An 18,923-nucleotide genomic window follows, 5' to 3' on the forward strand; every position below is an offset into this window, starting at 1 on the left:
TTTAATTAATTTATTCATATTACATCTTGATTGTTAGCCCTTCCCCTGTTTCCTCCCATTCCTCCCTCCCTCCCACTTCCCCCCTTCTCCCCTCCCCTATGTCTGTGATTGAGGGGGACTTCTTCCCCCTATGTATGCTCTAAGATTATTGAGTCTCTTCTTGGTAACTTGCTATCCTTCTTCTGAGTGCCACCAGGCCTCCCCATCCAGGGGACATGGTCAGAAAAAAGGCACCAGAGTTCACGTGAGAATCAGATCTCACTCTCCACTCAACAGTGGAGAATATCGTGTTCGTCGGCTAGGTCTTGGTAGGGGTTCGAAGTTTACTGCCTATTTCTCCTTGGCTGGTGCCTTAGTTTGAGGAGGACCCCAGGACCCAGATCTGCCTGTCATAAAGTTCTTCTTGTAGGTTTCCAGGACCCTGTGGGTCCTGTTATTTCCCCATTCTTCCATGCTACTCTCGCCTAAAGTCTCAATAGGATGTCCTCTCCTCTGACCCACTTTCTTGGTAAGTAAGATTTTTCATGGGACGTATCCCTTGGACTAGTGTTTTGATATAAGTGAGTATATACCGTTTGTCTCTTTTTGCTTCTGGGTGAACTCACTCATTATGATAATTTCTAGGTCAATCCATTTGTCCACAACAAATGGTGCTGGTCTAACTGGATGTCTACATGTAGAAAAATGCAATTAGACCCTTATTTGTCACCATGCACAAAACTCAAGTCCAAGTGGATTAAAGACCTCAACTTAAAACCAGAGACATTAACTCAGTTAGAGGAAAAAGTGGGGAAGAGCCTGGGACACATAGGCGCAGGAAACAACTTCCTGAACAGTACACCCACAGCCCAGGCCTTAATGTCAACAATTAATAAATGGGACCTTATGAGGCTGAGAAGCTTCTGTAAGGCAGCAGACACTGTCAAGAGAACAAAGCGACAGCCTACTGACTGGGAAAAGATCTTCACCAACCCTTCATCTGACAAAGGTTTAATATCCAAAATATATAAAGAACTCAAGAAATTAAACACCACAAAACCAAACAACCCAATTGCAAAATGGGGCTTAGAACTAAACAGAGAATTCTCAACAGAGGAATATCAAATGGCTGAGAAACACTTAAAGAAATGCTCATCCTCGTTAGGCATCAGAGAAATGCAAATCAAAACGACACTGAGATTCCATCTTACACCCATCAGAATGGCTAAGATCAAAAACTCAAATGACACCACATGTTGGCGAGGATGTGGAGAGAGAGGAACACTCCTTCACTGCTGGTGGGAATGCAAACTAGTACAACCACTCTGGAAAGCTATCTGGCGTTTTCTCAGAAAAATGGGAATAGGGCTTCCTCAAGACCCAGCTATCCCACTCCTTGGAATATACCCAGAAAATGCTCGAACACACAACAGGGACATATGCTCAACCATGTTCATAGCTGCTTTATACACAATAGCCAGAACATGGAAACAGCCTAAGTGTCCCTCAGTAGAAGAATGGACTAAGAAACTATGGTACATTTACACTATGGAGTATTACTCAGCTATCAAAGCAGAAAGTTCTTAAGAGCAGAGATTGGGCCTGAGCCCGGCTTTGCCTAGCTTGTAGCTGCACCTGAATTTCTCCACTAGAGGGCAGTAACACCCTAGAGCATCTTGGCCCCAACTTGCTCTGGGTGATTGCTCCCAGGACAAAGGCCCAATGCTCTGGGAAATCTCCAATTCCCTGCACAAGGCTATGTTCAGATTTTCTCCTCCGCATGGATCCTGCCAGGGTCAGAGGTCTGCATATGCCCCCCCCCCCTTGCAGGAGCTGGTCTTTTCTTAAAGGGGGCCGCAATCGTTCTTAGCTCACCTGCGGTTTTCGGAGAATTCCAGGGTGCACATCAGCAGCCCTCCCTGCAGAGCAGTCCTTGGAAACATAACAGAGCCCTTTGATGGGGGCAGTGGCCCAGCCAGCCAGGTGTCCATGGAGGACCTGAGCCCTTTGTCTTCAACTCTGTGATGGTCAGATAATGCTGTCTTCCCCCTTGACCCACCCAAGTCTGCTTTCTGTAGCCCCAACCTCTCGTTCCTAGGAAGCTGCCCTGGCCAATCAGAGAGAACAGGATGCAGGTGCTGTACCCTGGAGGCTAGTGAGGCCTCCTCACCTGTGCTCCTGGGCTCCTTGTCCACTGCCCCCTAAGGCTTTTCCATGGAGCAACTCCCCACCCCATGCATCATAGTACTCCATGAAGACTCTCAAGGCTGACCGAGCTGGGCCATCATGACCACTACCAGTGTCTAAACCATTTGACATCTCAGTGTTATCTGTAAACAGTTACCATGGCAATGCCAGTCTCAGAGTTTCCTGGAGGACTGACAATAGCCCAATAGAGGAAAGAGAGGGTTGTAGGGGTCCTTCATGCATAGTCTCCAAAGGCGACCATCTCTCTGCTTTTGGTGAGATCATCACAGACAGGGCATGTGCCTATGACACTGCACATCTCATGTGTTTGGGACAAACATGAGACCCTTGGCTTTGGATCCTTGCTTTCCCTGGGTTTGTGGAAATCACCAAGTGTGACCACATCTCTACTTCTTCGGCTCTCAGGTCTTCCTATGCCCTAGCCTGGGGTCTCTATGGAAGAGCATGGCACGGAATACAGGGCTCATTTATTCAGGGACTGTGGGAGGGACTGTGAAAGAGAAATGCAGTGTCCCTAATGTCCTGGATACATCCTCACACTCTTCCCAAGGTGAAAGCAAAGTTGCATAAGACATAAATGTGGCTGGTGGCACCAAGACATAAAGGGACAAGCCAAGGGGCTCAGACCACACAGCACAGGTAAGGAAAGAGCAGACACCCAGCCTGGTGCAGGAGGAGAGGCCAGAGGGGAAAAAGGAGGAAGGCTTGAGCCAGCTGAGCCTGAAGGATGGAGGATGGAGGGAGGAATTTGTAGTAGGGGTTTCTCCAGGCGCACCCTTGGACTTTGGAGAGCCCAGTAAAATATAACAACATGAGGTGTCTTGCTCAGAGCTTAGTCAGAAAGCTAGCACACTGACTTGGGGGTCATCGCAGTGTTAGGGTGTGGGTTCCTGGATGTTCCCTTGTCTCCATCTAGGGCCTCTGACATCCCATGTCTCTTCCTCAGAGCCTCTTTGAAGTCTATCTCCTCCCTCTGGCTCCTGAATCCTCAGGACCTATGCTGCTGCTGCTGCTGACCTTCCTTGGCTGTTCTTGCTGATGTCATCTGCAGGGCCCAGAGGGAACTCCCACCCTCAGGTACAACCCTCATCTCCCATGTCCTGACCTAGGCAAAAGGACCTCTGGTGGCTGAGAACTGTCTCTGAGCACTCTCCTAATGCCTTCCCTTCAGAGATGCAGGAAAATCAGAGGTGAAGGAGAGGTGGAAGTCCAGGACATCCATGTCTTTCTGGGTTACGAGGATGTCATCAGGGGTGAGCAGGGCTGTGGTCCCTGGGCTTCTCTGCAGCATGCGCGGGTGGTGCCCACCTCCTGTGGCTCATCACTGATCTCACACTCCCAAATTTACCCAGTGTTCTCTAGGCCTTTGCTGTTCCAGCCTGACCTGAGCTAACCCACTCAGGACTTGCATGCCCAGGCTTGGGAAAGAGTGAAGCCTGGCTGCAGGGAGGCAGGTGGGGAGGGACTTCTGGTTCAGAAAGGCTCACAAAGGCTTGGAGGTCACTCTTCCAGATAGTTCTAGTGGCCTTAGGGCCTCTTGGTAGTGATTGAAACTGCTGACTCGAGCTGAGAGATCTGCAGACCCCGTGCACGCAGTCTCCATCTCTAGCGTCCTCTGTCACTCTGCACCTTCACTCCACACAGGACAGGACAGCCAGTTCCTCAGGACGGGCCAGATCTGCACTGTCCTCACCAGTGCCTGCGTCCTGGCTCTGTCTTTCTCCTACAGCACCCTAAGGCTCTTGAGTGTGAAGAGAATGCGATCTTGCCTTAGTCTGAGCCCAAGGTGAAAACCGTCTTGGCATGCCACCCCACTGAGACTCTGTCTCTACAGACGGATAAACATATGAGATAGACTTAGAGGAGGTAGTATCAGCCCGAGACAAAAGATGGAGGCCAGCGGCTCAGGCCAGGCTATTGTACTGGAAAACTGCAGAGAGACACACACGGGAGATTCCCGTCCCAGGGTGCAGGAGGTCGGAGAATTGGCGACGGTGGCACGGCAGTCTCAGGGAATACCTCTGTGTTAGGCTCTGGAAGGTGCAGATCCTTCTGCAGGATAGATGATCTGATAGACTCCCGAGAATTATGCCAGAGGATTTGCACCATGAAACTGACACCCAGAAGGTTTCATTTTTGTTCTCCTTAATCTCCTGTCCCTCCTATTTAGGGTACTCGGGTTGTAAGGGAGGGACACGCCTTTAATAAATCCCTAATAAAGTAGAATTGTTAAGGAATCTGAGCCAACACTTGGGTGACTATAGGCAAGTTTGGCAAACACAAGCACAGTCCTCCTAGATTAACCAAACTGCAGATAAACAATGAACACTCTTTAAAGGCGTCTCAGCCTGTTCAATATTTAATGTGTCCATATCCTTTAAAAACTGAATATTACGGTACCAAGGAGATAATTCACTGGGTAAAAGATGCTTGCTGTGTAAGTGTGAGGCCCTAAGTGTGGATTCCCAGCACCTACATAAGAGATGGGTGCAGAGGTATGCTCTGAACCCCAGCACTGTGGGAGCAGAGACAGGTAGGTCATATGATTTTGAGGGTTAAGTTCTAGGCCAAGAAGAAGGCTCCAGGATCAGTTGTAAGAGTCCAGGTGGCCTGAATTTAGCCATCATAACAGTAACATTGTTAGCTAAGCAATGTAAGATTCCACGTGGCTTGGACTTAGCCATCATATTAATAGTGTTGTTAGCTGAGCAAAGCAAGTTAAGAATTGCAGGCCGATCACAAGGGCTAACAGTAAAGCACCAGTAAACTGAGTAGGACAAGTTAAAAATTCTCCACTAGCCTCCACAAGCCTGCCCTTGGAATTTACTGCCCCTATCTTACCCTACTTAGAATTTACTACCTCAGACCCCCATTCACCTAAAAGGTCATCTATTGTTAGCCTATCACTCGTTAACTAACCATTGTAGCTAAGTTCTGCTTCTATATATGGTATATTAATGCCCGACTCTTGCAGAAATGGGTCTTCCATCTCCTTGGAGCTTGGTGGACCCCAGTGCATCAGCTTAATACAATTCCTTTGCTTTTGCATCCACTCTGGACTCTGAGTCTCAGTTGGGCTTCCAGGAATAGACTCTGATGATCTGAGTCTAGCAAAGTGAGCCTACCTCAAAAAATAAGGCGGGGAGCAGGTGTGATGGCCTTGTGAGTGATAGCATTTGCTGCAGGAACCTGGGGGACTCTGTTGGGATACCCAGCACCCAGGTTAAAAAAAATCCTGACTGGCTGTGAGTAACTGTAACCTCAGTATGGGGCAAGGCAGGCAGATGCCAGAACACCTGCCTGGCCAGCCCTGACCAAGAACTGAAAGCTCAGTGAGAGACACATCTCTAGGCAATGAGGTGGTCAGAGATAAAAAGGAGTCACTCAGTGTCCTGCTCTGACCACTGCATGCTTACATACATGCTTAGGTAACATACACAGAGACATATACACACACACATGCACAAGTGTAGGCACACACACACTTCAGTGATGTGACGGCAACAGAGATGCATTTTACTTTGTCTGTGCCTACAACCTTTGGTTTTGTGAGACAGGGCCTTACTAGGTCACTCAGGCTGGCCGTAAGCTTGGAATTGTTCTGTCTCATCCTCTCAGTTGCTGGAGCACAGGCAGGTAGTACCACACTCAGCCATAGTTACACTTTAAATATAAAATGCTTGGAGACTGGCTTGTAATCCCTGTAGTCCCGTAGTCTCAGGAGGCCAGGGCAAGAGGATCACAGAACACTACCAATTGGGCTGCAAAGTCACTTTCCAGGTCAACCTGGACAACATAGTGGAACTCTGTCTCAACATAAAAAGTAAAAAGAGATCAGACCCTGGCTTGGTGGCTCATGCCCATCATGGCAGCATGAAGGAGGCTGACTTAGGATGCATCTTAGTGAACAAGATCAAAACACCTGGGTTAAGAGTAATCTAGGAGGGCTGGAGAGATGGCTCAGAGGTTAAGAACACTGGCTGTTCTTCTAAAGGTCCTGAGTTCAATTCCCAGCAACCACACGGTGACTCACAACCATCTATAATGAGATCTGGAACCCTCTCCTGGCCTGTTGTATCACATGCATGTTGAATGCTGTAGAAGTAATAAATAAACAGATCTTAAAAAAAATAGGAGTCTGGGAGAAGGGATTTCTTCTTGGTGCGTGGTAGAGCAGATGCCAGGGCTCTCTGATTCCACCTGACACCGCCAGGCTGAGTGGATCTGTCTTGCTGGTCCCAGAGATTGGCTTGTCTGTTTAGGTCAAAGTCTGTGTCTGGTCTACCAGCCTTAGCAGAGGGTTCTCAGTGTGGCCACGGCCTTATTTTGGGCACATAAGGCATGAGGCTCCTGTCAGATCCTGCAAAGGATTCAAGGTCAGGATGGTGCCATGGCAGAGTTGGCCATCCTGGCTCAACTGCCAAGCCTGGGGCCAGACATTCTGGGGACCCATGGGGGAGGAGGCATGCGTCCTAGAGATGGAGGAGACAGGGCCAGTCTGTGCGTCCCAAGGCCACATCAGGGATAAGGCACTAGGTATCTCATTGTCTTTGGCTATAAAACGGGTACTGGACCAATGCCAGCCTCAGAGCTGCCTGGAAAACTAAGGTGTATTGAGAATTCTAGCAGCTCAGTTGATGGGGGCTGCTATGAGCAGTGATTGGACCGGGCAAGGACAAAGCACGTGCTTTACCTGAAGACTCTGAAGAGGTCTGAGGTGACAAGAAATGAAAGGAAGGGAGTGGGGACTGCGCCAGCATGTTCTTCAGGTCGGGAACTGGCTCATTATTCTGTGTAAAGCCGTGGCCAGCTGCATTTTCTCGCCTCTCACAGGTGCTCATGACACTGCACACTTCATTTGCTCGAGACAAACACATTTCATGGCTTTTGGCATCTGCTTTGCCTGGATTTATGGAAATCATCAAGTGTGACCACATTTTCCTTTTGAGCTCGGAAAACTTCCTGCATCCTGGTGGGATTCAACAGGCTATTCCCTGCATTTGCAGAGGACAGCATAGACTGTTGGGTTCATTTGTTCAAAGGCCGTGGAGAGGAACGCAAATAGGGTCCCAGGATGTCCTGGATACATCCCTGCATTCTTGCAGGAAACTCTGCCAACAGTGGGAACACAGAGTCCCCACAGTGGCTATGGCTGAGTGACATCATAGTATAAAGAGACAAGCCAAGGTGCTCAGGCCACACAGCACAGGTAAGGAAGGAGCAGACACCCAGCCTGGTACAGGAGGAGAGGCCAGTGGGGGCCAGGGGCTGGGGAGGAAGAAAGTCTTGAGCCGGCTGGAGACCGAACCATGGAGGATGGATGGAGGGGATTGGAAATGGGGTTTCTCTAGGAGTATATTTAAACTTTGGGGAGCCCAGTATAACATGACAACATGGGGTGTCATGCTCAGAGCTTAGTCAGAAGGCTAGCACACTGACATTTGTGGGTCACAGTGTGGGCATGTGTGTTAAACCATCCCAGGGCTCTTCTGAAGCCTTTTGAGCCTGGGGAGAAAGAGAGTTCCTGGATGTTCCCTTGTCTCATCTGGCCATGGGGATCCCTTACACCTGATGTCTTTCCCTCAGAGCCTTGTTGAAGCCTTGACATCTCCCCGTGGCTCCCTCTAAGCTCCAGACTTGTGCCCCAAACCCTCAGGAGCCATGGTGCTGTTGATGACATTGGCTGTCCTTGCCAGTTCCATCTGCAGAGCCCAGGATGAGCACCAGAGCCTCCTTTGTGGCCTCCACCTCTCTCTTGTGTCCTGTCTTTGGCATAAGTGAGGGAGTGGTCTTGAACACTCTCCTTCTCCCTCCCTTTCCCAGATATCCTGGACTTTTATCCTGCCCACTATTTCTATGTTGTGAGGATCAGGGAGAACTCAAAGGCATCCGGGTCTTTTTAGGATGTCTAGACTATATCATAGGGCGAGTAGAACTCTCTTTTCTCAGCTTCCTTGCTCATGCCCAAGTGATATCCAAGTCCTCGACTTATGGACTGGAGCCCTTAGAGGATTCTCTGGCTTCAACCTCCAATATTACCCAGCATCCTCTTGGCCTCTCTTACTCCAGCTTGATCTAAGCTAGTCTACTCAGGGTTAGATTGCCCAGGCTTGGGTAAGACTGGACAGTCCTCAGGGAGGCAGGTGGAGAGGGACATTTGACTTTCTAGTTCAGGAAGCATCACTGAGGCTTGAAGGTCCTCCTCCAGATAGATCTGGAAGGCTTAGTGCCCCTTCATAGTGACAGAAACTGCTCACAGGGTCTGAGACATGTCCCTGTCTTCACAGGATATGAAATGTGCAGTTCACTCTGCCACTCTGGACCTTTGCTCTGCCTCAGAACGGCCTGCAATTTTTTCGGGACAGGTAGCTAGTGACTGTCCACACCAGTATCTGCCTCTTGAAACCTGTTGCTCTCCTAGGGTACCACAGAGACCTTGTGTTGACGTTGCCAGGCTTGGCAAAGGCAGGCACAGCCCCCAAGGTTAAACAGAATTTCAGATGAACAATGAAAATTATTTTAGTGTGTGTCCTGTGCAATACTGAGGTTTTATTTGTTCCTAAACTTTTGATGTTGGGTAACTGGGGAGGAGGCCTGGAGGATAGTGTGTCAGCTGAGTAAGCATGAGGTCCTTAGTTTGGGCCCCAGCACGCATGTGAAATCTCAGAGCAGCAGCACAGGTCTCTGTTCCTACAGCTGTAGGAGCAACCACAGGGGGATTCTGCCAGGCCTGAAGCCAGAGTCTTACTCAAAGGGCCAGTTCCAGGTTCACTTGGAGACTCTGAGAAAACGAGATGGAGTGCCTGGGAAAATGGCAGGGGAAGTAAGAAAGAGCATTAGCTGTGCAAACATGAAGACCTGAGTTCAGAGTCCCTGATGCCATATAAAAGGAAAAATAGCCTGGGAGAATAGGAGCATCTGTTAGTTAAGACTGGAGGCAGCGACAGGTAGAACCCAGGAGCTCCTTGGGCCAGATGGTCTAGCTGCAACCCTGAGCTTCCATTCAGTGAGAGACTCTGTCTCCAGGAAGTAAGACAGACAGTCAGTGCCCAGCTCTACCCTCTACATAACCCACACACAGACAGATTGTTTGCAGTTTCAGAATATTATGAATAAAGCTGCTATGAACATACTTGAGCAAGTGTCCTTGTGGTAAGATGGAGCACCCTTTAGGTATCACATAATTATCTTAAATAATGTCCTTTATAAGTGAGTACATACCATGTTTGCCTTTCTGGGTCTGGGTTACCTCACTCAAGATGATTTTTTACTAGTTCCATCCATTTGTCTGTAAATTTTATTATGACACTTTTAAAAAAGAGTTGAGTAGTACTCCTTTGTAGATGTATCACATTTTCTATAACCATTGGTCTGTTAAGGGACATCTAGGTTGTTTCCAGTTTCAGAATATTATGAATAAATCTGCTACCAATGTACTTGGGCAAGTGTCCTTTGTGGTAAGATGGAGCACCCTTTAGGTATATATATGCTCCGGAGTGGTAGAGCTAAGTTGTGAGGCAGATCAATTTCCAATTTTCTGAGGAACTGCCTTATTGATTTTGATAATGATGGCAAAGTCGCACTTCTACCATCAACGGAGGAGTGTTCCCCTTGTTCCACATCCTCACCAGCATGAGCCCTCACTTGTGTTTTTGATCTTAGCCATTCTGATGGGTGTAATAGAGACTCTCAAAGTAGTTTTGAGTTGTGTTTCCCTGATGGCTAAGGATGATGAACATTTCTTTATGTGTTCCTCAAGCTTTTGAGATTCCTCTGTTTGAGAACCCTGCGGAAGAGGGAGAGGGAGAACAGTAGGAGCCAGAGGGGTCAAGGTCAAGAACATGGCCCACCCAATCACTGAGCAGTGTCACAGGGGCTCACAGAGACCAGTGACAATCAGAGAGCCTGCATGGATCTGCGCTAGGTCCTCTACACATACGTTACGGTTGTGTAAGCTTGGTGTTCCTGTGGGTCTCCTAACAGTGGGAGGAGGTGTGTCCGTGACCCTGTTGCCTATTCTTGAGATCCTTTTTCTCCTCCTTGTGCAGCCTTGATACGAGGGTTTGTACCTAGTCTTATTGCAACTTGCTATGCCCAGCTTGTCTGATAACCCTGGGAGGCCTGCTCCTTTCTTGAAGGGAAACAGGGAGGAGTGGATCTGGGGTAGAGGGTAGATGGTGGGGGAATGAAGGGAGAAGCTGCTGTCAGGACGTCATGTATGAGAGAAGAATAAAAAATAAAAACCAAAAGCCCATCGTCCTGTGCCAAGTCCCTTTTTGCAGCACGGTATATTTAAAACTGCTCTCTTCTCACTAGTCTCTTGAACTCCTTATACAGAGTAAGGATCTTATTTCCCACAATCTTGAAATTTTGTGTCCAGGAAGGCTCTGGAGACTCTGGAGAGGGGGAGACGCAAGGCCTGCTGGTTCTTTGGGTGGCCAATCTGTACAGATTCACGGAGAACTCCTTGAGGGAATGGGGAAATTTTACCAGTGGCAACCATGAAACCTTGTTGGAACCAAAGTATGAGAAATTTGGTAAGGGAACTAAGTGAGCCTTGGTGGTTGGAGGTTACCAGAGGTCACTAGAAACTCCCAGTGTTCGGGCATGCATGCTGAGTGACCCCAGGGAAGGCAGTGTCTATCTGTGGTTCATCTCTGTCAAAAGAGGGCAGCTGGGGACCAAATACATGAGTCTATGGGTTTACAGGTAACTCCAGGTTGGGGGCCAGACAAGCTCCAGGAAGGACTGTGTGTGAGAGAGGATATTTTATGGAGACAACAGCAAAAAGAGAGGAGAGAGGTCAATGTCAATGTGTCACTTAATATTTGTGCTGTGGCTGTGTCTCTTCTGCGTTACTGAATCTAAGATGTGCATGGAAATGTTTGGACATGTTCAAGGCTGTTATTCAACAAAGGAGGACAAGCTGCATCTGCAAAGGAGAGCGCAGCCAGGGTCTTTTTTATTTGCTTCCTAGGGAAGCCTGCAGTGAGTTAAGTCACCCCAGCAGGAGCCTGTGAGTTCCAGGAGGACGGACCTGGTTTTCTCCTTTTCCTGGGTAAACTCTGGACTTAATGGAACTGTCTCAGGGTTTAACTGATGTGTTAAACTTCAGTCTTCTGTGTTAGTGATAAAAACAGCTACCTCTTCAGAGGAGACAAAGTACAGGAAAGGGAAACAAACCCTGTTGGGGGTTGGTCTGGTGCTCTGTACTCTAATGCTGGTTACTGTCCCTCAAGATCTGGTTCCTGCCCTCATGTGCACCAAATGATGTTGTGTAGACATTGCTTACCAGTTGTCTCTAAATGGTTAATAATGTTGCTGACAACCTATAGCTGGGCAGAAGAGAAGCAAGCAGAGCTTAGTTTCCAGGGCTTGGGCTCTCAGAGGGACCATGCAGCCAGGAGGAAGGAAAAGGAAGACCATGAAGCCAGCGAGAAGGAAGTTGCCACAGGGCCGTATGGACCATGACCTCATGGCTGTGAGAGCTGTCCTAATGGTACAGGAGCAGTTTATAAAGGTCTACCCAGAGTGACAAAAGCAGACTTAACATGTTTCTCCAACTACTTATGTATCATGGATTCAGTCCATAGGGAGACGGACTAGCAAGTTACTGGCCATCTTACAGAGCACCATTGTAGAATATTGCAGCTTTTTGTATGGCTTGGTTTATGCAAATAGCTAAAGCCTAACGTGAGCAAAGACAAAGAAGCACTATCAATATTACTGTGAGCCTGAATAGATCTTAGGAATTAATTTTTTGTTATAATTTATTCATATTACATTCTGATTGTTATTCCATGGCTCCTATTTTCCCATTCCTACCTTCTGTCCCTCTTCTGCCTGTTCCTCTCCCCTAGACCTCTTATGGGGTGGCCCTTCTTACCTCAATTGTCTGTCCACAGTCTATCAGGTCTCATCAGGATAGCCTGCATCTCCCTCTTCTTTGTGCCTACTAGGCCATCCTGCTAATGGGCAGGGACCATTCATGGGCACCAGAGTGCATGTCAGAGGCTCAGCAGCAGTCCTCTCTCCCCCCAGCGTGGAGCATCAGCAGTCCATCAGTTGCAACTGAATACGGGGCCTTGGTCCTCTGCATGCATTGCCTTTGGTTGGTGCATCAGTTTGTGCAGACCTCCTCATGTCTAGATCTGCTAGGCTTTGATGGTCTCCCTGTGGACTTCCTGCTCCCTCCTGGACCTTCCATCCCCCCACTCTTCCCTACCCACAACTCTCACTGCTCCAAGCACAGTCCAGCTTTGAGTCCCAGTAACTGTCTCAATGCCCCACAGGGGGGGAGTCTCTCAGAGGACATTTATTTTGGGCTAATATCCACTTATACATGAGTAAATGCTGTGTGTATCTTTCTGGGTCTGGGCTATCTCAATTAGGATGATTGCTTCTTATTCATCAAATATATGTTATTTATCAAACATATGTATCTTATCTAAATTTTCTAGCTGCTTGGTGTTGAGCAATTAGCAGACATAAGTACCTAGACATACATCGTAAGTCAGCTTTTGTTACTCTGAGAAGACCTTTAACAACCTTACATTTTAATCATCATACACAGTATATTTGAAACCAGAGTTGAATCAGATATAGAGTATGTTGTAGCAAACATAACCTTAAACTTTTATCATCATTCAAAATTCCATCCCAACCCAAAATAAATGAGACTTGTAGTTGCTTCCTTAGTCTGAAAAGAGATGCAATGACAAATGGAGGGCTCATAAGATCTAAGAGGTTCTGCAGCTGTTGTTCTAAGCCATGCGGTGGTGGCTGAAGTCACGTGTCGTGTGCTCTTTAACATTAGTAAAGATGGCTGCCAGCCATGTGGCTGCTATATCCTGGTGAGGTATCATCTAAGATGGAGGAGTGTGCCACGCAGCTCCTATGTAAAACCATGTTGTCCTTTATTATTTCCTATTATTTTTTGCAAATAAATGAGAGTTGAATTCAAGTTATATACACAACTACACATACATATATCCAAAACAAGAGTTGAATCATACACACACACACACACACACACACACACACATATATATAAACATTTTGTTATAACTTTAAAGCCAATTTTTGTTGCAGACCATAGATTTAAAACCATATTGTTGTAGAATATTGCGTTACATTGTGACCCCCCAAGGTTATTTACTGGAAAAACCTATACTTAGCTGTGATGTAACTCAGCCTTAGCACACACCAGCAGCTTTCTGCTTGAATATTGTTAACAAGGTTAAATAAAGCCAACCATAGGCAGAACAACCAACCAGCTGAGAAAGTGAGCAGAGGATTATTAGGAAAATTCCATGAGAGTAAGAGGGAGTCAGGAGGATGAGCAGAGAGGCACACAGGAAGTAGAAGGTTGGGACATGCGGTTTGAAGGAGGTTGTTTGAGGTAGCAGGGTGTTAGAGAGAGGCATTCCTTCCGGGACATGAGCTGAAGGGGGGGGGGGGTCAGGTGGTGCTTTCTCTGCCTCTCTGAGCTAGCCGACTTTCACCCTAGCATCTGGCCCCTGACTCTTTACTGGAAAAAAAATGAAATAATTGAGGTTTTCTTAAAAAAAAAAAAACAAACAACTATACCCAAATGAACTTGCAAATCTTGAGATAGAGTTTACAACATAGTCTTAAGGGATTTTTTTTATTCTTAGAAAAGTACAGAAAACGTTGAGATAAAAGATTTTTTTTTTATGCGAGGGAAGGAAAACTTTAGAGATAAGTGACTTTGGGGTCGTTCGTGTGGAGGCAGAAGTTGTCATAATATGTGAGAAGTGGGAGACCAAGTGTGCCAGTTATTTGTCTATTGAAATGTTGTGAGGCCAAGCTGGAGTAATAAAACCCTAGTGCATGGAGGGAGAGAGAAGAGAGTCGTAAAGCTGAACATCACGGGATGCTCTCATAGGGCCCAGGAGGGGGCTGCAAGCAGAAGCTGAGAGACAGCAGGCTGGGGTGAGGAACAGCCAGGAGAGTGCAGGGGACAAGGGAGCAAATCAGAGTCCTTAGAAGAGACCCAGAAGGATGTAGCAGGCCAGAGCTGAGAGAGAAAGTTGTCCACGTGGTGGGTCCCCCAAGGGCTTAACATGTTCCAGGAGCCAGAGAGACACTTTCGGCATAGGACAGGGAGACGAAGGCTTAAAGACAAGGCAGGAACCAGGAACTCCACCTGAGAGAGGGCTCCATCATTATAGAGGCAGGAGGATGTGGAGGAGCCTCGGGGTTAGCAGGTAGCTCCTAGGAGGAGGCAGGACATTTGCGAAGTATAGACCCAGGAAGGCACAAAATTGCCGGGAATTGAACTCAGGATCTCTGGAAGAGTAGCAGGTGCTCTTAACCACTGAGCCATCTCTCCAGCCCATTTTTTGGATTTTTTGATACAGGTTTTTTTTTCTGTGTAGCCGTGGCTGTCCTGGACTCAGTCTTAGACCAGACTGTCCTTGACCTCATGGAGATCCAATTCCCTCTGCCTCCTGTGCGCTGGGACAAAAGATGTGTGCCACCATGCCGGCAAGCAGCCCAATCTTTTTTTTTCTTTCTTCTTTTTTTTAAACATATTTTTATTGAAAAATAAAATAATTCATATTACATCTCATTTTCTATCCAATCCCATGCATCCTCCGATTGCTCCCTCCCTCTCAATTTCACCCCAATCCCCCTTCCCTTTGACTGTGACTGAGGGGGACCTCCTCCCCATGATATGGTGTTAGAGTATCAAGTTTCTTTTTGGTAGTCTGCTATCCTTCCTCCGAGTGCCATTGGGCCTCTCCAACAAAGGGACATGGCCAAATATGGGGCACCAGAGATCTTGTGAAAGTCAGTCCCCAGTCTCCACTTAACTGTGAAGAATGTTCTGTCCCTTGGCTAGATTTTGGGTAGGGGTTTGATGATGACTGCATGTATTGTCCTTGGTTGGTGCCTTAGATCAAGCAGAACCCCTGGGCTCAGATCCACCCATCATAATGTTCCTCTTGTAGATTTCTAGGACCCTCTGGATCCACCTACTTCCCTATACCCTATATTTCTCTCACCTAGAGTCCCAATAGGATGTCCTCACTTCTACCCCACTTTCCTGGTAAGTGAAGACTTTCATGGAACATGCCCCTTGGGCTAGTGTCCAGTTATAAGTGCGTATATACCATTTGAGTCTCTCTGCTTCTGGGTTAGCTCACTCATTATGATCATTTCTAGTTCAATCCATTTGTTCACAAATTTCGGGAATTCCTTGTTTTTAATAACTGAGTAGTATTCCATAGTGTAAATGTACCACAGATTCTTTATCCATTCTTCTACTGAGAGACACTTAGGCTGTTTCCATGTTCTGGCTATTATTAATAAGGCTGTTATGAACATGGTTGAACAAATTTTCTTGTTGTGTGCTGGAGCATCTTCTGGGTATATTCCAAGGAGTGGAATAGCTGGGTCTTGAGGAAGCCCTATTCCCAGTTTTCTGAGATAGCACCAGATAGATTTCCAAAGTGGCTGTACTAGTTTGCATTCTCACCAGCAATGAAGGAGTGTTCATTTCTCTCCACATCCTCGCCAGCATGTGTTGTCACTTGAATGTTTGATTTTAGCCATTCTGATGGGTGTAAGATGGAATCTCAGAGTTGTTTTGATTTGCATTTCTCTGATGACTAGAGATGTTGAGCATTTCTTTAAGTGTTTCTCAGCCATTTGATATTCCTCTGTTGAGAATTCTCTGTTTAATTCTGAGCCCCATTTCTCAATTGGGTTATTTGGTTTGGTGGTGTTTAATTTCTTGAGTTTTTTTTATAAAGTTTGGATATTAGACCTTTTTCAGATGCAGGGTTGGTGAAGATCATTTCCCAGTCTGTAGGCTGTTGCTTTGTTCTTTTGACAGTGTCTCCTGCCTTACAGAAGCTTCTCAGCCTCATGAGGTCCCATTTATTAATTGTTGACCTTAAGGCCTGGAAGCAGCCCAATCTTAAGAGGGACATCTCTCAACTTCCAAGCTGCTTGAATTGAATGATGAGGCCATTTCTCTTACCCAGTGTGAACAGAGGCAATACAGAGAGAAGCAAACAGTAAGAGGATGTGACAAAGGAAAGTGTCACCCTAGTATCTAGTTTGCCTTTCCAGCTGATTGAGAGTCAAGAAACCTTTAACATAACTGATAAAGCCAAAGTGGCTTATGGAGATAATAATGTGTGCTTTCCACACATCTCAAACAAGGATGCTTAAGCAACAAATGAACTGTGATCATCTAGGGCCAGAACGCTGGTAACATTGGGTGCGGCCATATCGACACTGTGGTAGTGTAAGCATAACCGCACAAACCACTCAGACTCCAGTCTTAGTCAGACAGGGATAGTTTATTGAGTGAACGCACACCCCACGGCGAGGCTGACTGCAATCAGGGCCACAGAAAAGACTCGGGAGCCTAACTGTGATGCCAGCCTGTTTCTAAGGCAGGCCTTTTATAAGAAAAACCATAACCAGGTAACAGCCAGGTAACCAGGTGAGAAGCGAGGGGGAGGGCAGCATTACATCATTAGCTAAACAGAAGAAGAATCTAGTTTGCTTGAGTACATGGTATTAAGATAGCTAGACCATGCATTTTAAGCTGATTGACTAGGATATAGGCCTGGGTAATTCCCAGCACCCCACTGTTCCGGGAGAAGGGAACATAGTAGGGTATTGTGGTTTTGTTTAAGTAGAACACATATCGTTAATTCCAGCAGAATGCTCAGCAAGTATTGAATTGTAAGTAAAAAGCTCTTCAGGCTGCCAGGCAGGTAGAGCCTGAGAACCTGAACTTAATTTCACCTTAATAATCAAAATGAAGACTGAAAAACAAAATGACCTCTGTTATGCTAAAGACGAGCAGGCGTTAACAGAGGGGCCACAGTTTTGAGCATGTCATAACAAACGCTCCTCTCTTCTAAGTGCTCTACAGCCCACTGATTATGTCACCTCACAGTTTCACTTACATAAGGAAGTTCTTAAGAAAAGTAAAGTAGCTTTTACACTTTTACCTTTAAATTTCAAATATTAAGCTATCCTCAATCTTTACACTTTGTTGTAAAGTATAGCCTTTGAAATGTACATGTAATCAGGCTGCTGGGAGCAGTGCTGGGCTGAGTTTCCCTTCTGGCACTGTCAGGATCAGACCTCCTGAGACAGCCTCATCCCACTGAGAGACAACTGAAAACTATAACCACAAGGCAGCTAATGAGTGACGTCTTCAGAGAAAGTTATTCAGGGGAAAGTGATCTGGAATGAAATGGAAGCATGCCGCTCATCATGGCAAATGCCTACAATCTTGGGGGCTTAGTAGACTGAAGCAGGAAGATTTGGAGTCTGAGACCTGAGATCCTGCCTTAAGAACAACACTTTAGCTGAGTGTAGTGGTGCACACCTTAAATCCCAGCACTTGGGAGGCAGAGAGGGTGGATCTCTGTGACCTCAAGGTCATCCTGATCTACACAGCCAGATCCAGACCAGCCAGAGCTACATAGCAAGACCCTTTGCTCATGTCTGCTGCTGTGGTGAACACAGTCTCCCATGGAGACATGGAGGGAAGAGGTTTCCTTCTCATCTTAAGGTTACTCTCCATCACCAAGAGAAGCCAAGACAGAAGCTCTTAAAACAGAGATGAAACTAGAACATACCTTGGCCCGCAATGGGCTACAGAGTTGTAATGACCCTCACCATATTGCGTCTGAGAATTTTAGAAGTGTTTGGAACTTTTGACCTGTAAAAGTCATTGAGTGCTCAGGGTTGAATAGGGCTGTTGGTGGGGGCCTTGGAAGATAAGAATACTGAGAGAAATACAGACAACGGAGGCCTGGCTTATAAGTTTCAGAGAGAAGTTTGAGAGCTCCTTAAACACTCTCCTGAGGACAATGTATCTCAATTTGGAATCTGTGGAAGCAAAACCTTTGCTTCACTCTGACAGTGAGTTCAGACTTCCTGAAGACAGGCCAAGCGAGGCCACTGGTGAAGGTGCAACCTGATGTACAGTGCAAACCCTGGATACTGAAGATGACAGGGTCATGGGACATCTGCTGAACACAGCAACAGGTGTGGAGTGGAGCTGGCCTGGGCAAACAGACAAGCTGTGTCTTCTGTGGATGGCAGAGCAGAAGAAGCAGGAAGGCACAGGCTCTTTGGAGCCCAGCAGACCATGAGTGAGTTCCAGATGTTGGACACCAAGCTACAGAATTTGGATTTACATTACTGGATTTTGAATTTTCTCTTAGTATGACTGTTCCTATGAAGTGGTTCTTCTGTTTTGAAATAAAAAGTATATAGATTTTTAGTTTTATTTTTAGACTTATTTAATATGTATGTATATATGAGTGCTTCACCAGCATGTATGTATGTACACCACGTGCATTCCTGGTGCTGGAAAAACACAGAGGCTGTGTCAGTTGCCTTAGACCTGGAGTTACAGATGGTTAGGAACCATCATGTGAGTTCTGGGAACCAAATCTGTGTCCTCTGCAAGAGCAGCAAGTGTTCTTCACTCCTGAAGCATTTATCCATCAATACTTAAATTGTTTTTTTTTTTATTTCCCAGGAGACAATTGTTAAGAGTCTTTGAGCTTTTAAAGAGACATTAAAGTTGTAAAATATTGAAATGTTTTAAGACTGTGGGACTGAAAAACTGGTTTGTGCTAATCTATATTGTGATAATAGCATGGAATCCAGTGAATGAGAAATGAAAGGTTATGGCTTAAAGTGATGTGTTCTGTTTCAAGTGGACTAGG

The sequence above is a fragment of the Acomys minous genome (genome assembly GCF_964271855.1).
Source record: "Acomys minous genome assembly, chromosome: 16".
Taxonomy (NCBI): Eukaryota; Metazoa; Chordata; class Mammalia; order Rodentia; family Muridae; genus Acomys; species Acomys minous.